We start from the raw sequence: 12,857 nt of genomic DNA on the forward strand, positions 1-12,857 counted from the left end.
GTTTTGTTTACAAATAGATTATCTGTCAAGAATGCTATCTTGTTATTACCCTTTGTCAATCTTCTTGTCTATTTTGCTTGCTTGTTCTTTCAGTTGAAATTATGTCAAATATCAATTATGGTAATAAAACAGGTGTTATTTCCCTATATCGTCTTTTCACCAATAACATGGCATATTTTTAATTTTACTTAATTTTTTATTTAGTACCATATGTAGACTCTTTGCCTTCCTGTCAACTGCATTTACTTTTAATTTTATTGCATTGGGCAGAATTCCTAAATAATGATATGTAAATGTACCTTTTTGTTCTTGGTTTTAATGAGAAATGCTTTACCATCAAGAGTAATAAGTATATTGCTTTAAAGAATAAAATGAGGAGATAGCCATTTGTTAAGAAAACAACTCAGGTACCAAACTCGAAAATGGGGGCTGCGGCCTGCTAGTGCCTGACCGGGATCAGCCCTGGGTTCCCGGGGCTATAAACCCCCACGAATGGGGGTCCTCTGCCCGGGGCCGTTGGATTGGGCGCGGAAGCTGCGGGTGCCCGCCTCCTCTGCGGGGACTACCTACAGGCCAGCCCCGCCAAGAAGCCCCGGGCTGGGCCGGAGGAGCCTGGCACGCCGCCCTCGTCGCCGCTGAGCCCGGAGCAGTTGATCCGCGTCCAGAGGAACAAGGCGGCCGCGCTGCTCAGACTCGGGGCGCGCAACGTGCCAGTGGGTTTTGGTGAGTGTTGGAAGCAGCACCTCAGAGGGGAGTTCGGGAAGTTATACTTCATAAAGCTTACGGGATTTGTTGCAGAAGAAGGAAAACATTACCCTGTTTACCCTCCCCCTCACCAGGTCTTCACATGGACCCAGGTGCGTGACCTAAGAGATGTGAAGAGCCTCTCCTCGGGACAGGATCCGTATCGCGGCCCCGATCAAGCTCATGGGCCCTGCTCCAGTGTTCAGAGACCCGTGCCGCCCCCGCCCAGTTGGGAAAACGTTTATAAAGAGCTGTCTACAGACAAAGATGGCTTTGTTCACCCTGGTCGTAGAGATTTATCCGGATGGGCCAAACAAGGTGTTCTGCTGCTCAACGCTGTCCTCACAGTCCCGGCACATCAGGCCAATTCTCATAGAGAGAGAGGTTGGGAGCAGTTCACCGATGCCGCTGTGTCGTGGCTCAATCCAAACGCCCACGGCCTTGTCTTCTTGCTCTGGGGCTCTCATGCTCAGAAGAAGGGCAGTCCCGTTGATAGGAAGCGGCACCGCGTGCTGCAAACCACACCCCTCACCGCTGTCAGTGTACGGGGGCTTCTTCGGATGCAGGCATTTCTCTAAAACCAACGAGCTGCTGCAGAAGTCCGGCAAAGAGCCCATCAACTGGAAGGACCTCTGACCTTGTGACCTGGATCCTGGGGGTGACATTGACCCTGGGGATTGGGGTCTCTGAGCAGTTTTCTAGAAGCTGTGAAATAGAAGTATTGGTCATTTATGAAGTCAAAGTAAAAAGAAAATCTCCCTCGTGATTCTCAAGCACCCTGCACAACGGAACATGTTTCAAGCGGAGCAGCCATCAGCCAGGCTGCCTGGGAGGGGCAGCTTTTTCAGCTAGAGATAACTGGACCACACCAGCTGTGGCTCAGGCTTCCCGGAAGGGACCTGAGGTCGAGTGCTGACTCTTCCCCTTTGTTAGCACCTTCATGGTTAGAGCAGGGAGAGAAGCCCCTTCTGTTACAGCCAGCTGCTGCCTGTTTTTACTGATAGGTTAGACTTCAGATTTGGGGATGCTGACTGTGTTTATTTGGGAAGGGCCCCTTTGCGTACCCTGGCATTTCAGTCTGATCTGTGGTCTTTCATGAAGCCCTCAGGAAGACTGAGGATGTTTTGCCAGTTCCCAGAAATTAGGGATTGATTTCCTGCCTGTAGTAGAGGTGAAAATTGCTAAGGAACCATCCTTGGTGTGAACTTTCAGTGAATAGAAGCTGGGGAAAGCAAATTTGGTCTTATTTATACAGTAATTCTGGAGAAGGCAATGGCACCCCACTCCAGTACTCTTGCCTGGAAAATCCCATGGATGAAGGAGCCTGGTAGGCTGCAGTCCATGGGGTCTCTAAGAGTCCGACACGACTGAACGACTTCACTTTCACTTTTCACTTTCATGCATTGGAGAAGGAAATGGCAACCCACTCCAGTGTTCTTGCCTGGAGAATTCCAGGGATGGGGGAGCCTGGTGGGCTGCCGTCTATGGGGTCGCACAGAGTCGGACACGACTGAAGCGACTTAGCAGCAGCAGCAGCAGCATACAGTAATTTTTCAGGTGTTTCTAAGGAGTAAGCTATGCAGGTTGAACATGAAGCAGAAAGCGTTGTTTTAAGAGGAAAGAAATGCTTTACTTCCTGGGTACATCCTGAGTTGGAGTTTTTGAGCCACCAGAGACTGCCAATGCTGTTTCTTCATTTAGAGGGGCGGGGGTTGGACTGAAATCACTTTAGGATTTTTCTTTTCTGCGACACTGGTGAATTTTGCTTTTTTAAAAAGACACGCAGATATGTATATATATTTTTAATCCTCTTTTTTTTAAGAGGCAGCTTTTATTAGGTGTGCACCTCCGTCCCCAGATGACACGGTTTTGCTGTAAGCTGGGTTTAAAGGGTTAACGCAGCTGGGTTTAAAGCTGCCTGAGTTTGATAATAAAAGATTGTTGAAGTTTCAAAAAAAAAGAAAAAGAAAAACAACTCATATATTGGAAATAAGGCATAAAGATGACTGCATGTCTTTTCAAAGCCATGTGGAAGCTCTACCACCACCCCAGGGGTTACCTCATTCTCCAGCAGCATGTACTTTTATTTCGTTTATTATTTAGCACTGATAAAGCCAAGACCCTGTGAGGTTATATAGTAACTTGTAGGCTTAGATCTACTGGAGAGGCGAATGATTTTTGTCTAAAACATAACCCCACAGGTCTCAGTGTTACTGCCTGGCAGGCATTAACCTCTTTTGCCTGGGAGGCAGCAAACTAGCTTCAGCAGCCCTTACCTGGCTGACAAACACTCTGAACAGCCCCATCCTGCTTCTAGTCTCCTGACTTAGATAAATCGTTGACACAGACTCACTACACATTTAGAGGAAAGTCATGTTTCTAACTTCTTAAAAAATTACACTGTTTACACATTCATAAATAATGACATATATCACACTCAGTTACAACTTTGGTAAGGGTTATGAAAGAAATGGAGGCAGGGGAACTTATCTTGGACTGAGAGTTTCTGGAGGAAATGCTGTTTTAATCATGCCCTGGAGGCTGGCTGCACTTCCAGGAGACACGGGGGTGGGAAAGAGGCCACCAGCTGGTTCTTCCTAGGGTGATCTTCTGACTACACCCAAAGGTTCCCACAGTCAGAGAGGAAGGTGACCAAAAATTACTCTCTATGCTTGCTAGGCAGCTGCTGCTGCTGCTAAGTCGCTTCAGTCATATCTGACTCTGTGCAACCCCATGGACAGCAGCCCACCAGGTTCCCCCGTCCCCAGGATTCTCCAGGCAAGAACACTGGAGTGGGTTGCCATTTCCTTCTCCAATGCATGAAAGTGAAAAGTGAAAGTGAAGTCGCTCAGTCGTGTCCGACTCTTGGCGACCCCATGGACTGCAGCCCACCAGGTTCCTCCATCCATGGGATTCTCCAGGCAAGAGTACTGGAGTGGGTTGTTGCCAGGCAGAGCTACCTCGTATTTCCATACCAATACAATTTTCAAAATAAACATAATAAACAATAGTGGTAATTATATCTAATGCTGACTTAGAATGTATCACAGTGCTCCAAGTCTGGTATTAAACACTTGAAGTGTGTTATCTTCAGTCCTCAGGACAATCCCACAAGGTGGTTACTATTATTATCTCCACTGTACAGATGAGCAAACTGAGGCCCCGAGAGGTGAAGTTATATGCCCCAGGATACACACGAAGCCTGCCTGATATCAGACCTGAGCAGCTTTGCTGTCCCACCTCTCCCAAGGATATATCCCTTCAAGCTTGTGCCCCTTTCTAGTGGGGAAGGAGTGCGTGATTCTCATGTTCTAGCACCCTGGCAAGGAAGGAACAGGCAGGTGAAGCATATGAAGGGCCCTGGGACTCAGTGTTTTCTTTGCTGGCCCAGCTCATTTCCTGAAGCTTCCTGCTGCACTGATTTGGAAGTAAAAAGCAGGGTTTGCTAAGAGTGGCTTTTCAACAAGCAGAGTGTCTTGTTGAAAACCTGTTTACTCCATGCCTCTGCTTTTATTCCCCAACACAGCCCCCACTGCTGTTTTCTCTTGTCTGTAAGCCCTGAGCTCTTGTCCAGAAGCTTTTAGCCCAACTGAGTAGGCAAAAAGCCTCCTCCACCATTCACCTTACAACCGGCTTTGAGTTTCTCTTAAGTGTTTGCCTGACTGCTTAGTCAAGGATTGAGAGTCCATTGTGAACAGAGTCCATCTGCCTTGATCGAGCGTAAGCTTTCCAGAGTTCGCTGCTTGGTTTTTGTTCCTTTTCTTTCTCCATTGGTTCTTTCTGCTTTTAAGCTGAGAATTATATAAAAATGTAATTTTCCTGTCATCTTCCTTTATCTTATTTTCAAGGAGAATACATGTGTCTTTTGTGTATATTTCCCAAGTGACCCAGAGGTATATTAAATGCTGTCCTGAGTCCCTGTGGCTTGGAATCTAATACCAGTCATGGCCCTTAGTGACTTTTTAAAAATCTTAAATAGCCCACAACAAAATCACAAAATCTCTGAACTAAAGGCCCCTTAGAGATCATCAAGCCCCATGTCTATATTTTGTGCAGTGGAAAAGAAAGACTGGTAAGGTTCCTGTGCTAAGACCTCACCTGAGTACCTAATATTTACTTTGGATTATATGTTTTGCCTTCCCAAGTGTACACTCTTTGAGAACAAAGACCTCTGAAAAACATTTTTCATATATCATCTGTAACACGTGATATATTGATCCTGATAGAGAGAAAAGAGCAGCATTCTCTCCACTTCAAAGATGAACGAATTGAGGTCCAGAGAGAATACCTTTTCCAAGATCACATTTCCAGCTAGGAAATGGCATATGTGAAATTCAGAACAACCCACTCTGAATCAAAGCCCTTCTCTTATCCCATGATAATGTCCCAAACCCTGGCAGCTCAGACAGTGAAGAATCTTCCTGCAATGCACGAGAGCCAGGTTCAATCCCTGGTTTGAGACGATCCCCTGAAGAAGGAGTGACACACCACACCAGCATTCTTGCCTCTAGAATCCCATGGACAGAGGAGCCTGGCAGGCTACAGTTCATGGGGTCACAAAAGAGTTGGACATGACTGAATGACTTAGAGAATGCATCTTACCTTGCATTAATGATGAAAAATACATGAGATAAAATCAACAATAGTTTTAAAATATTGAGTACCTCATAGATGCCAGGCACCATTCAAAACATTGAGGCTAAAGCCAGGAACAAAACAAAGATCTCTATTCTTATTCATGAAGGTGAAGATAGTCTATGAGAGGATAAGTGGGTGAAACATGCAGTACGTCAAATGAAAGAGAGCACTAGGAAGAAAATGAGCTCAGGAAATGGGAAGGGCTGTGCCCAGGGTCCGAGGACAGAGCATGGCTTTAGATATGATGACCTGGGTCAGCCTCATCGAGAAACGAAGATCTTGAGAGGGGAGAGAAGGAGGCGGATGAACATCTGGGGAGAGAAGGCGGCAGATGAACATCTAGGGAGAGCCATCCAGAAAACAGAAGTGGGCAGTGGAAAGGCCCTAAAGTGAGAACATGCTGAAAGGTCCAAAGAACAACAAGGAGGGCAGCGAGGTGGACACAGAGTGAGCCGGGAGAGGGGATGACGCCATGAGGGCACAGAAGTCACAGGAGAGCACGGTGGCCGGCTGGTGCAGAGCAGGCGGCACTTCCAAAGCACACGTGCTGCTGGAGGGCTTTGTGCAGATGGATGCTGGGGTTTGACTTATGTTTTTGTTTTAAATTCTATTTTATTTATTTGGCTATGTTGGATCTCAGTTGTAGCATGTGGGGTTGAGGTCGCTGACCAGGGATGGAACCCGAGCCCTCTGCACTGGGAATACAGAGTTTTAGCCACTGGACCACCAGGGAAGTCCATGACTTATGTTTTAAAGGCTCGCTCTGGTTGCTGTTCTGAGATGAGCCTACAGGGAAGAAAGGGTAGAAGCAGGGAGATGTGTCAGGAGACCATTACAAGGGAGGCTGGCAGCTTGGGCCAGGATAATAGCAGAGCATGGAAGGGAGAAAGTGGCCAAATTTTAGATAGATCCTATTTTATTATGAAAATTTTCAAACACTGTGAAAGCAGGGAGAGTGATACAGAAAACTCCCATAAATCCATCATTCAGATTCAGTAATTTTCTAGATTCTGCCACCTTTTCTTTGGAGAAGGCAATGTTAACCCACTCCAGTACTCTTGCCTGGAGAATCCCAGGGACAGCAGAGCCTGATGGGCTGCCATCTATGGGGACACACAGAGTCGGACATGACTGAAGTGACTTAGCAGCAGCAGCAGCAACATCATACTCAACAGTGAAAAGCTGAAAGCAAGATCAGGAAAAAGACAAGGTTGCCCATTCTCACTATTTTATTCAACAGCCCAATCTCAGCACTTTTATTCAACATAGTACTGGAAATCCAAGCCACAGCAATCAGATAAGAAAAGGAAGTAAAACAAATTCAAATTGCAAAGGAAGTAAAAATGTCACTGTTAGGAGATGATTTGACAGTATATATAGAAAATCCAAAATATTCTAGTAAAAAAAACTACTAGAACTCATCAATAACTTTGGTAAAATTGCAAGATATAAAATTAATGTACAAAATTTGTTGTGCTTCTATATGCTAACAATGAACTATCAGAAAGAGAGATAAAGGAAATAATCTTATTCACAATAATATCAAAAAGAACAAAATAAGATAAATCTAACCAAGGAGGTAAACAATGTGTTCCTAGAAAACTATAAGATACTAATGAAAGAAACTGAAGATGACACAAACAGCCAGTGAGATATAGCATGTTCATGGATTGGAGGATATTATTACGATAACTATACTATTCAAGGAAATCTACGGATTCAATGCAATTCCTATCAAAATACCAAAGGCGTTCTTCACAGAACCAGTACAAACAATTCTAAAATTTGTATGGAAAACTAAAAGACCCCAAATAATCAAAACAATTTTGAAAAAGAACAGAGCTGGAGGTATCATGCTCCCTGATTTCAGGCTATATTACAAAGCTATAGCAATCAAAACAGTACATTACTGGCACAAAAAGAGACACAGAGATCATTGAATAGCCAGCCCAGAAATAAACTCATGTACTTATGGGCAACTAATCTATGACAAAGGAGGAAGAATATACAGTGGGAACAGACAGCCTCTTCAATAAGTGGTGTTGGGAAAACTGGACAGCTACATACAAAAGAAAAAACTAGACTACTCTCTCACACTACCCACAAAAATAAACTCAGATGGATTAAAAATTTAAGACCTGAAGCCATAAAACTCCCAGAAGAAAAGAAGCAGTAAAGATCTTTGACATCAGTCTCAGTAATATTTTGGGGGATATGTATCTTCAGGCAAAGAAAACAAAAGCAAATAAACAAATGGGACTATTTCAAACTTAAAAACTCTTGCACAGTGAAGGAAACTATCAACAAACAAAAGAGTCACCTAATGAATGGGAGAAGACACTTGCAAACCATGTATCCAATAAAGAGTTCATCTCCAAAATATGCACAAACTCATAGAATTCAATATTTAAAAAGTCCAATTTAAAAATAGGCAGATGATCTGAGTGGATATTTTTCCAAAGAAGACATGCAGATAGCCAATAAGCACATGAAAAGATTCTCGAAATCACTAATCATCAGGAAAACACAAACCAAAACCACAATGGAATATCACCTCGCATTTGTCAGAATGGGCTGTCATCAAAAAGACAACAAATAAATGTTGGCAAGGATATGGAGAAAACACTCATGTGCTGTTGGTGGAAATGTAAACCAATCCAGCCACATTGGAAAACAGTATGGCGATGTCTCAAGCAATTTAAAACACAACTAATATTGACCCAGCAGTTCTACTTTTGGATATTTACCCAAAGAAAACAAAAACAGTAATTAGAAAAGATGCACAGATGCACTCCAACAGTCACTGCAGCATTATCTACCAAAGCCACGACATGGAAGCAATCAGTATACAAAGAAAATGTGGCACACACATACAGTAGAATCCTCAGTTCAGTTCAGTTCAGTTCAGTCGCTCAGTCGTGTCCGACTCTTTGCAACCCCATGAATCGCAGCACGCCAGGCCTCCTGTCCATCAACAACTCCTGGAGTTCACTCAAACTCACATCCATCAAGTCGGTGATGCCATCCAGCCATCTCATCCTCGGTCGTCCCCTTCTCCTCCTGCCCCCAATCCCTCCCAGCATCAGAGTCTTTTCCAGTGAGTCAACTCTTCCCATGAGGTGGCCAAAGTACTGGAGCTTCAGCTTTAGCATCATTCCTTCCAAAGAACACCCAGGACTGATCTCCTTTAGAATGGACTGGTTGGATCTCCTTGCATTCCAAGGGACTCTCAAGAGTCTTCTCCAATACCACAGTTCAAAAGCATCAGTTCTTGGGCGCTCAGCTTTCTTCACAGTCCAACTCACATCTATACACGACTACTGGAAAAACCATAGCCTTGACTAGATGGACCTTTGCTGGCAAAGTAATATCTCTGCTTTTTAATATGCTATCTAGGTTGGTCAAAACCCTCCTTACAAGGAGTAAGCGTCTTTTAATTTCATGGCTGCAATCACCATCGGCAGTGATTTTAGAGCCCAGAAAAATAAAGTCTGACACTGTTTCCACTGTTTCCCCATTTATTTGCCATGAAGTGATGGGACCAGATGCCACGATCTTCGTTTTCTGAATGTTGAGCTTTAAGCCAAGTTTTTCACTCTCCTCTTTCACTTTCATCAAATTACTCAGCCCTAAGAAACAATGAAATCTTGCCATTTGCAACTATATGGATGGACCTAGAGGGTAATATGCTAAGTAAAATAAGTCAGACAAAAAGATAAATACTGTGTGAGTTTGCTTATATGTGGCATCTAAAAAATAACGGTACAGCTACATGCAAAAGAATAAAACTGGACTAAAACAAGTGAACAAACAAAACCGAAAGAGAGTTATAGAATCAGAAAACAAGCAAGGAGTCTACAGAAAGGAGGGGAAGGGCAAAGAAGGAAATAGGGAAGGGCGATTAACAGGCACAAGCCTGCAGTTACAAAATAAATCCATCACAAGTATGAAATGTACAGAGCAGGCAATAATATCGATAACTAGGTGTAATTAGACATCACGATGCTCACTTTCGCAGTCTACAGAAATACCAAAAGACCAGGTTATGTAATAGGAAATAACAGATAGTGTTGTGGTTCAGTTATACTTTAAAAACAAACACACAACCAAACTCATAGAAAAAAGAGATCAGATGTGTGGTTATCAGAGGCAGGGGTGGGGGAGAGGGGATTGTCAGTTCATAAGATAAATAAGATAAAGACAGTTCATAACAAACTGTCAGTAATAAGATACCTAAGTACTAGGGACGTGATGTACAACGTGATAGATACAACTAACAGAGATCCATTTTATGTATGACCGAGCAAATCGCAAGAGTTCTCAACACAAGGAAGAAACTGTTTTTACTTCTTTCATTTTGTGTTTACACGGAATGATGGATGGATTTCACTAAACTTACCGTGGTCATCATTTCATGATGCATATAAGTTGAATCATTACACTATACACCTTAAACTTACACAGTACTTTATGTCAAGCAGATCTCAATAAAATTGGAATAAAAATGAACATCTCTTACAAAAATATAATTATCATATCTATAGCATCACCCACTCAATGGACGTGAGTTTGAGCAAGCTCCAGGAGATGGTGAAGGACGAGGAAGCCTAGCGTGCTGCAGTCCATGGGGTCGCAAAGAGTCGGACATGACTGAGCAACTGAGCAACAACAATAAAATTATAAATAACTCAGTAACTCTCAGACCATAATCTACTTTTCCCAGTTGTCTTAAAAATCCCCTTTACAGTTGGTTTGTTGGAATCAGGGTGCAAACAAGTTCATACATGGCTCTTAGTTATATCTGTTGAGTTTCCTTTAATCCACAAGAGACACACACCCACACACACACTCATACTCACACTCACCCTTTCTCCCTTTGATTTTTCCCTGTGATCTGTGGAAACCACATAGCAGTTCTGTCAAATGTTCCAAATCTCAAATATGTCCATTCTTTCCCCTGTAGTGTCATGAATTTGTTCCCCTTTCAGCCATATTTTTTGTAATTGAAGGCAACTCTAGAAGGTAGATTGGTTAGATTCAGTTTCCTGTTTTTCATCACAAATATTTCACAGATGAGCTGTATTTCCTAAAACGTTACATCAGGAGGTGCCCAAAGCCTGATGGCCCCACGTACAGCTAATTCAGAGAGTGACCATCCCCATGCCCATGGTTAGTAAGGAGTAAAGGCATTTAAAGCCATGCAAACTGACCTCAATGTCCAGACTCTAGTCATTACAGCTCTGCTTCCACTTTGAGCTTATATGAAGGCGTAGAGAGACCTGGATTGTCAGTGAGCCTTGGCATCTAACCTTCGCATCTACACTTTTCAACATATAAGCACTTAGGGAACTCTCTCGACCAAGATTCCTGTCTGCACAATGGTTACAAAAATGACTCATCTTGGAACAATGAGTAAACAGTCATTCATTGTTGAACTATAAACTACAAAGAACTGATTCAGTAAGAGTCCACTTAAATTTAAGATGAGCTTTAACTAGTCTATATTTTCCTGTGCAAAATCAATTTTCAGTTCGTTTCAGTTCAGTTGCTCAGTCATGTCTGACTCTTTGAGACCCCATGGACTGCAGCATGCCAAAAATTTATTTAAATCCATTTTATATCTCTGTTATTAATATTCTATACTAAATCTCTTTGAATATAGATATGGGAATCTTCAGGGAAATTATTTTGCTTTTCTTGAGGTCAGATGGAAGGAGAAATAAAGTTCTCACTAAAATTATTTTGTCTCTAAGGATAATACAGAAAATATTACAGAATTTACAGGATTCCCAGTGTGGCTTCAAATTCTGCTCAGTCAGTCCCACACCTAGAGGAAGCCCACCCTACAGAAAGCTGGGCACATTTGAGGAAGAAAAAATTTCCCTGACATAAAAGCAAACTCCAGATGTGCACAGCAGGTTGAGAAATTGTGAGTTGTAAGTTTGAATATTTTGGAGTCAGTTATCTTTAGGAAAACACTTAGATGGAAGGCCTTAACTGTAACTTCTCGTAACAGAATTAAGCTGAGCCAAACAGAAACCCAAGAATCTGACAGTGGACCTAAGTCTGCGTTATTTCCTTTATTTCTTTCCCAACTTCTGCTTATCCAGTATAAAATGAGCAGCTATAAAATAAATCTTAAAAGTAAAATTTAAAAAAGGTTAGTTTTTCATGGTCCTCAGGATGGAACACAGAAATGTGTGGGCTGGTTCTGGCCCGAGTACAATTGAGAAATGGGTTTACTAATCCCTAAATCTTACTTGTGTCTGCCCATATAATTTTGCTTTATTAATAGATGTTGTCTTAACCTGGGTTATCCCAGAGGCAGACTCCAAGCCAAGGATTTGTGTGTATGTTATTTATTAAGGACATTCTCTCAGGAGAAACATGTAAGAGAGTGGGGAAAACAAGCTGCCCACAATCTCACAAAACTGGGAAGATTAAAAACTGGAATTCATGACTATTGAGTAAACATCCCCAGATTTAATTAGGACCTTTAAAGGATTACATCCTAAAAGTAACACTGAACTTAAATGGATGAGGCCTTTACAAACACTGAAATCCAACCTCAAATCAACTAATGATGGAAAGCAACATACCCCATTTTAACTATCTGGTAAAAACTGGGGAGAAAAAAACCTTTTGACAAAGATATCATTCAAGCAGCTATAATTCTTCACACATAATGTCTGAGAATTAATCAAAATTTTAATGTATGCCAACAGACTAGCCCAAGAGAAAAAAATAGAGAATAAGAAACAGGCCAACAGATGACCCAGATATCAGTTATCAGACATGGGCTCTAAAATAAAAATAAAGTAGAAGACATATGTTCTGCTCCATCCATCCTTGAATCCTGCATTCCAAAGAAATGCTTTAAACACTTTCAACTCTAATATTGACTTCTACTTTCTCACATGACATGCTCAGGTTGCTATCTCTGAATTCATACATTTCAGTTATTATTGATCGACCTCCTATTATAATTGATATGACGGTTGCTTTCTTTGCACTTTCCTGTCTTACAAATTTCTCTCACATACCTCATTGTTTCCCCTCTTCTTATAGAATACAGTTACAAACAATATATAGTTAAGCGAACATTCAGGGTTCATTTTATTAAGGTTTTATGAATACTGATTTCCACTGAGCCAATTACTGTACAATAGTTCCTTTCATGTACAAGTCACAGTTTTCCAGCAGTTAATAATTGACTCATTTTTACCTAACATTGATTCTGATAGGTAGTGAAAATCGCTCAGTCGTGTCCAACTCTTTGCAACCCCATGGACTATACAGTCCGTGGAATTCTCCAGGCCAGAATACTGGAGTGGGTAGCCTTTCCCTTCTCCAGGGGATCTTCCCAACCTAGGGATCAAACCCAGGTCTCCCACATTGCAGGTGGATTCTTTACCAGCTGAGCCACAAGGGAAGCCCTCTGATAGGTAAGAACTATACAAAAAAGATCTTAATGA

At 42.3% G+C, this 12,857-nt stretch overlaps 1 pseudogene; it reads left to right on the top strand.

Annotated features, from left to right (window-relative positions):
* The first annotated feature begins 412 nt into the window (after positions 1–412).
* LOC120865888 lies at positions 413–1,689 on the top strand (annotated as a pseudogene).
* The last annotated feature ends 11,168 nt before the right edge of the window (positions 1,690–12,857 follow it).

This window comes from Oryx dammah, unplaced genomic scaffold (genome assembly GCF_014754425.2).
Source record: "Oryx dammah isolate SB20612 unplaced genomic scaffold, SCBI_Odam_1.1 HiC_scaffold_7, whole genome shotgun sequence".
Lineage (NCBI taxonomy): Eukaryota > Metazoa > Chordata > Mammalia > Artiodactyla > Bovidae > Oryx > Oryx dammah.